Consider the following 7,747-nt stretch of genomic DNA (forward strand, 5'->3'; position numbering starts at 1 on the left):
TAAGGGATCTGGGCAGAGGCATCAGTTGGACTGAATAGGGCAGCCCATGGGTACCGCACCTACTATGTTCAATTAGCACAGAAAAGGGCCCGTTCTGGGTACAGACACAGGTGTCTTCAATGTAAAAACTTTACAGTTTGTAAACTGGCCTGGGGCTCCCCATCGAGACAATGGCAGGGTCCAGCCTGCCTTCCTGAGGCCTTGGTGGGCAAAAAAGGCTGGAAATCAGACACAGTCCTGCCTATATCCTCCTGTGAGCAACAGAAGATCCTCTGGGGTACTCTGCCTTGCCCCAAAGTATAGAAGGGCTGATGGATGTTTCTACAGGAGCCAGGCCCTCCCGTGGGTGTCAGCACCTCTGTGGACACATACACAGATATTTAGGGTTGACTATCAAGCCACTTTGCTCCATCCCAAGCACCACAGGCTGGTTTTCCCCTCCTAATGCCTCCGCTCTCTCCATGCACACCAAACTGTTCACATCGTGCTGCTCATGGTGAGAAGCAAAGTCCTTCCGGGGGCTCTTGGCAGTCAGCTTATCTCTCTTACCAGGCTCATTTTGACTTGCAGAAAGGAAGGATAAGAAGTGGGGTGCAGCTGGGCTTGTCGCAGTCATCTGTCTTCTGCTCTTCTCTTCAGGGACGAAGCTTGCTTCTCTCCCCTGCTGGCATCTGTGACTGGAGCAGGCAGGAAGACTTCATCTCAGAGACAAGGGCGTCAGGGAGTAATAATCACTAACAAAGAGAAACTACTACATGCAGCGAACAAGCAGAGATATTGCTGATTTTGTAGCAGCAAATGATACTAATAAATACATGGGCGCCAGGGGAATCTGCCGTCACAAGGGAAGTTCCAGGTTTCAAACCACCAGCTGCTCCGGCCGGTCTGGTATCAGAGCATGACCCGAAAAGGAAAAAAAAAGAAAGGATTCTTATTTTACATTTGATCCCAGAGAGATGGATAGTGTCTGTTTTTGCTGAACTCCTCAGCAGGCCTCTCTCGACGGCTGAGTATGCCAGAGGCTGTTGAATGATGCAGGCTTGATGTTATCCTAGGAGAAAATTTCATTTCCCCATTTTTACGCTGGAACGTCTCTGAACTGTTCCAGCTGTTTGGGAGTGAGGGTTCTTTGGGAATGATGCGCCTCAGTCATATTCCTTTTCCTCTCCACAGATCAAAACTAGCAATGACACGACAGCATGAGGCTTTCTGGAAGGAGAAGGGAAGAAGTTCCTGCCATGGTCCTTTTGGGGCAAAACATACTGAGTGCTGAGATGTGTGCCTGGGGGGCTGGAGAGGTCTGGAGCTGCTCTCCCCCCTCCTGCCACCTTTGTGTAAGGGCTGTACTTCCCTCTGGACCTTTCTTGCCCCACACAGATGTCAGGAGCCCCTTTGGAGAAATACACCCCTTCCTCCATCAGAGGAATAACCTTGCATGGATTCACCAGCACACCGTGGATTCAACAGCACCCCTTCCAAAACTGAGAAGCGACAATGGCTTTGACCCCAATCTGATACATTTCAGGTAGCCCTCACAGGGTGATTGCCCCTAGAACTCTCGTTGAAAAGCTTCGCTCGCACCCACCCAGCTTTGGGGGAGGGCTCATGGGGGGCTTTGTCTCTTACCTTCTCTTCATGCTTTGCATAACAGAGTATGTCTTTTGCAGCCAGGACTCCAACAGACAGTTGCAAGTCTGTCTTGTAGCTTCCAGTGGCCCTAAAAGCTACAAATAATATATGCTGGAAATTCCCCAGCCTTGCCCGTGTTTTCCCCATGTAAGTCATAGAACCTCCCATATCATTAGTCCTCCTTCGGCAAACTGCTATTGTGCATTTGATACTTTTATCTTTTAACAGTTTTCCTTTACATTTTTCATCTGCTAAATTGCATTTTTGTGGGCTTCTCTCTCTCTTTTTATTTTAGTTTATGTTAGTTCTTTCCCCAGTGTAACTGTACTCTTAGGAAGATTTTAATTACCTTCCTTTAAAGCCAAATGACAAGTAGAGCATGTCATTTGTAGCTAAAGTATCACTTGAAAATGCAAAAGCCCCGGCTTTATCAGGCTTAAAAGCTTTCCTGGAATATGTTCAAAAACTGCTGACTGGGCAAGATTAAACATCGCAATGTTAAGTAAAAGATCTCCGCATGTGGTATTCTTTTATTCCCCCGGGTGATCAAGTTAAACTGCAATGCAGCCCTCAGGCCTTCTTCTAAAATATTATTAAGTTTTTTTCTCCTTTGTGCAATGGGGAGAGGGGCTGGGGCTTTGGTGATGAGAATCTCAAAACAACTATACCCAAAAGCACAGGGGAGCTGAAGCCATGATGCCTTCAAAAGAGATCAGGTGTTTCTAGAGAAAAGAAGCGACAACAGAGGGCACCTGGGGAACAGCCCTTGTGCAAAGACACCTCACACTGAGCAAGAACCTCCTGCAAGCCTGGACGGACTGGTAATCCCGCAGCATGGGAACGGTCTGACTGCATCAAGTCGTTAAGGGAAACCAATTGTTAAGATGATTTGTTGGGGGGGGGTCAGCAAACCCAGGAGGGGACCCACTTCTTACTTGCCAGGACAATGACTGAAAGCGGGACTGCAGGATAAGATAAGTGGGCCAGTGTGAGCCCAACAGCAACGAAGGTGGCCACAGCACTGGCTTCCTTGCCTGCCTCTGCCTGGGGAGCCTGGGGCTTTGGAGCAGAGCCCCAAGATCCATACATGCAGGAGGGACCTGCCTGTTTGGATGTGCCAAGGGAATGCCCATCCTCCCTGCTCCCAAGGCTGCCAGATCTGGGCTGCTCATCAGCACAACCTGTATTTTCTGGGACCAGCAAGCAGTGAGTCTCAGCCTGCAGTCCTTGGGATCAGCAATGGGGCTTGCACCTTTCCGTCAGGGTATGATGCTGCACGCGGCAGGGAAATAGCCTAATGCAACAGCACGAGCTGTAGGACAGCATAGAGTCCTTGCAAGGATCCAGCAAGGCAGAGAACCATCAATGGGAGAGAAAAAGCCGTGGTGACAACCCAGATACCCACGCATACCTGCACAGGTGGCTCTCACAGGGCCCTGGAGCGCAGCAGTGATTTGTTACGTGTCTGTGGTGTGAACGTCCTTAGACGTCAGCAGCGTCCTAACAGCATCGAGAGTCTCTGCTCCAGCATAACGCAGCACAATGGTCAGCGAGCAGTCCATGCCAGGATATTGGAGGAGCTTGGAGGCACGAGCCACACTGGTGGACCCTGGGGAGCCTGGGGGTGGGCTGTGGTCATCACCCCATCAGGGGCAGAGCCTTCAGCCACCCACCCACCACCCGCAAGGAGAACCGGTTTGGATTACCCGGAAGGCTGCAGGGAGCGGGGAATCTCTTAATTTATGGTAACAGATTTTTCCCCTCCCTGAACGCAGTGAGATGATCCTGATCTGCTGGCCAAGAGCTCCTTAAAAATCCTTGGAAAGGAGAATTCTGGGATGCGGAAGGGAAACACTTATGGTTTAAAAAGCACATTGGACTTCCAGGTCTGTCCAGATTGTCTCTGAAGAAATCCTCTGAGAGCTTGGATTACTCATTTTTAATACGAACAGGAACCACCTGCCTGCAATCACACACATAAACTGTTGGTTACTTTGCAATGGAAGAGCAGCTTGAATGCTTTTTACTGTAATGTTTAACCCACTGTGTGTTTTGGAGCTTTTTCTTCTTTTAATTGAAAACACACTTTTCAGATGTGCACTGGGCTGGCCTCTGTCTCCCGCAGCCTCCCCAAGACGCAGGAACAAATCCCAACCCTTACAGAGGGTGCTCTGTGGTTTGAAGTGGGGGGATTTGGGGTGACAGAGCGAGTTGCAGGACTCGGTGTGCAAACACCACCACGGCAGGGCTGATAAGGGGCCTGGCTCACCCACTGCATCACCATGGTATATTTGATTGTATGATTCACCACACCTCTGCCCGCTTCACCTGCTTGCTGCCAGCACAAACACCGAGCTGCTTCTCCCCTTTGCCCTCTTCCTTCCCCAAAATCCCCTAGGTTGATAGAAGGACACATCTTCATTTCTCCCTGCAATTGCTGAAGCTTCCCAGGCTCGGATCTCCCAGGCAGATTTCTCAGCCGGCAGCTGGGAGATGCTCTGTGCACCACGTTCTACTGGCTCCCAGGCAGGTGCTTGCAAAGAGAGGACAATTCCCAACAGATCACCTTCCTCACCCTCACTAACTATTTTGTATCACTCAAAGTAAATCTTAGAATGTTTTTTTTCATGTTTTTAAAATTCCCTTTAAAACCCACTGAAAAAAAGAAAGCAGCTGACCAAACAGTGACAGAAACAGGCAGAGGTCTTGGAGAAAGTTGCCCAGAAAGATTCCCATTTCCCTTTCTGCAGATTTGTTGAACCTGGTCAAGTTCCCCCAAAAGCACCAATTAAGACCTCTAGATCATTTTCTCTTTTTTTTGGGGGGGGACAGACAGACCAAGAAGCGCTCATCACCCCGAATTTTAACCAGCTGGGAAAATGCAGCTCTCAGTTTTGAGCCAAACTTCCAACATTGGGGTGTTTTGTTGTTGTTCCTTTTTGTTTTTCTCCTTCCAATCAGGCAAACGCAACAGTTTTTCATCCTTGACCTGTGTGTGTGGATGTGTGTAGCTGTGGGTGTCTCAGCAGCTAGAATCGCCTTTTGTCCCGTTGGGTTTCCATAGGGACTGAGCATTCCCTTCAATAAAGGGCTCCAAATGAATGTAGCCTTCTCAGGGATATCATACAACCAGGCCTGCAAAAGCCTTTTATTAGGACATTCACCTCTGATGGGATAATTTTACCTATCGGATCACATAATCTCTTCCCCTGATGCTGAGCCAGGAAATGAAAAAAGACCAGTGGGGAGATTTTTGACTCAAGAGCCAGGTTCTGCTGTGATGACAGCCTTGATTACTTGGTCACAGTTGTCTTAAAAGACGAGTACATCGAACGAAGCCTAAAATTACAATGAGCAACTAGACAATAGGTGGGGCAAAAAAGAGAGCAGCGACCAGACACTTTTAGATCAAATTATCAGCGTTTAGTCTATTCATACGTATTTTAGCAGGTTAGTTAGCTAGTGGAGCTCGTCAGGCTGGAAGTGAAGATACCTTCTGTTGCTCAATTTTTTGCCCACACTAGTAATGTTTGACACAAACACAGGTGACTGAAAAAAACCACAGAGGTTAAGAGGATTTGGGAGAAGACGATCGAGATTAGCACACAAGCAAACTGAAATGTTAGCCTTCCTCTGCTCCCCGTGCTCTGACTTGTTACCACATATCCTTTTTCATGGGGTAACATAATCATAGCGAAGTGAAAGGCTGTGCAGCCGGGTGGAAGGTAATTAACAAATACCTGGTTGCAAGAATAAACTGTTTCTACCCCAGAGGAATGGAGCCGAGGTTTCCGCTAAGCCCTTTGGGTGCAACTCATCAAGCCCATGAAAACAAAGCTACCAACAGGCTGATGGAGAGTGCTCTCAATGCTCTCTGCCCAGGGAACGGGTAATCGTACTGCAACGGCATCAGCCCCAGCAGCAAGGAAGGGCTGAGTTAGTCCCTTCTGCCCGAAGGCAGGATCAGCTTCTCTGCTGTCTCTCACTGTCCTTTCTGGCCAATCTGCTCCTAAAACAGACAAACCTTGACAGGAGATCTCTAACACTGCTTCGCTGTCCTCCCCCCTCGGCAGCTTTCAGCAAAATTCTGTCTGAACCTCTTTTACTGAAATTTAAGTCCTCTCTTCTCCACCGTGCATGTGGAGAACTGATCATTCCCTCTCATTTTTACAGGAGTGGTTTGAAGATTGGTCTCATCTGCTTTTCCAGTTCCCTCTTCCTGAGGCCAAACAACACTCGTCCCTTCACTTTCTCCATCAGGCTGTTGATTCATGCTCAACTTGTGGCCTGTAATAAAGTTCAGGTTGTTTTCTGAAGATCCAGCACCTGTCCGGTTGTTTTCCATTCTTTCCAATTGCCCATGGGTTATTCCCGCAGAACCTCGCACTTGTTCCTTGGTACATCCTATTTTGGGGGTCACCCACTCAAACTTGTTGGAACTCACCACTTTGAGTTCCAACCTGTCACCCAGTACAAGACAGTCCCTCCAGGACAAGAGTCACCTGCTAATCTAGTAAGCATGCGCTCGGTTAGGGTATCCTGATCGTTAATTAGAAGACTGAATAGCATCAGACCTTGGGCAGATGGCCCAAGCCCATGGGATCCAGCTTCCTCATCCAGGTGAGCCACCACTGGCTTCTCCCCACCGAGTTCCTCATTTCACACCCACCCTACCACAGACAGTGGTTTTAAAAGGCCAAATAGCAAAGTTTTGTACATCCACTAACAAAGTAAGTCCAATGTAAGTAATCTGCTTCATGCTTGGGCTTCTGTCGCTGCACCTGAACAATTCGGCTTTTGAAAGATAAGGCATTTCCCCTCCAGAATGTCATTGTTTTGCTGGAAAACAGTGGCTCACACTAAAATGTCACCGTTGTTCTCTGAAAATAACTTATATGCTTGTATAACATATTATCTATATCCACTGAGCTACTTGTCAAAACACCGGTTGTGCTCCCACTAGCCCATCTGAAACAGCTGGGTCCTGTTCTTCCATTTTTCACCATAAATAAAATTACGTTTTCAATATGAAATGCACATTATGGTCGTGGAGTTCATTTGACTCCTCAGCTAGGAAAATATCCCCTTTGGTCTAAGCAAATATGCCAGAGCAGGGTGGCCAGCCTTCCTCGCCCCATGAGCCAGAATGCAAAATCTCCACCACATCACGAGCCACAAGATCCACGTCACGTACAACAAAAACCCCGAGGGGGAGAAAGAGCTCTGGGGCATCATAAGGACTAAAGGCCGGGGAAGCAAAAAGGAGAACTATGAAGAATTCATCCCTGATGGAAACCAGTCCTTTGACCCTGGCTGGAGTCCAGATCACCCACCCCACTCCCCCGAATTCAAAGGCATGACTCCACATTGACAGGAGTGCCACTCGATCGAAAACGCTTGTTTATAGCTTGTGCTTAGTGGAGGAAAGCCCTCTCCTTCACTGACAATCTGTATCTATTTATAGGGATCTGAGGGGCAGAAGACAGAGACTCTCATTGTACTTACCTTGAGATGATAATTTCTGGGAATTCCAACTTTCACTTGCCCTACAAGTTCATTATTCACTTATTATGGGGAAGCAAGGCAAGGCAAAAGCATGCGGTCCGCTGACAAGTCACCTCCTAGGGTATTTTCTAGCCAGAGCAGGAAGTTGCAGCTGGGTTGGTAACAAAGACATCTTCCCTTTGATTTTCCCCCTGAGCCATTCCCTGCAGCCTCAGCTTGTTGCTTCAGTGTTGATCTGCCATTTCACCTCCGCTGCGAGCCTTCCTTGAGAATATTCCTACATGAAAGAGAAAGAAAACCCACATGGGACATTATTCTCTTACAGCCAGACAGAGCCATTATGATCATCAAGTCTGACTTCACACGTAATACAGGACATACCTTTCCACACCAAGTTTATAAGCCCTGTCTGAGCTGTAGCAGATCTTTGTGAAAAACTCCTGGGGTTAAAGTGACGGAGAATCTGCAGCACACCTAAGTAATTCCCTGCTTGCTCCTACCGGTGCCTGCAGCTTGCAATTCCTGGAGAGGGCAAGGACAAAACGCAGGCACGGGTCCTCGTTCCTCTGCATCGGGAATGGTTAAATCAGCTGATGGGCGCTGAAGACAGTCT

This window comes from Numenius arquata, chromosome 14 (assembly GCF_964106895.1).
Source record: "Numenius arquata chromosome 14, bNumArq3.hap1.1, whole genome shotgun sequence".
NCBI lineage: Eukaryota > Metazoa > Chordata > Aves > Charadriiformes > Scolopacidae > Numenius > Numenius arquata.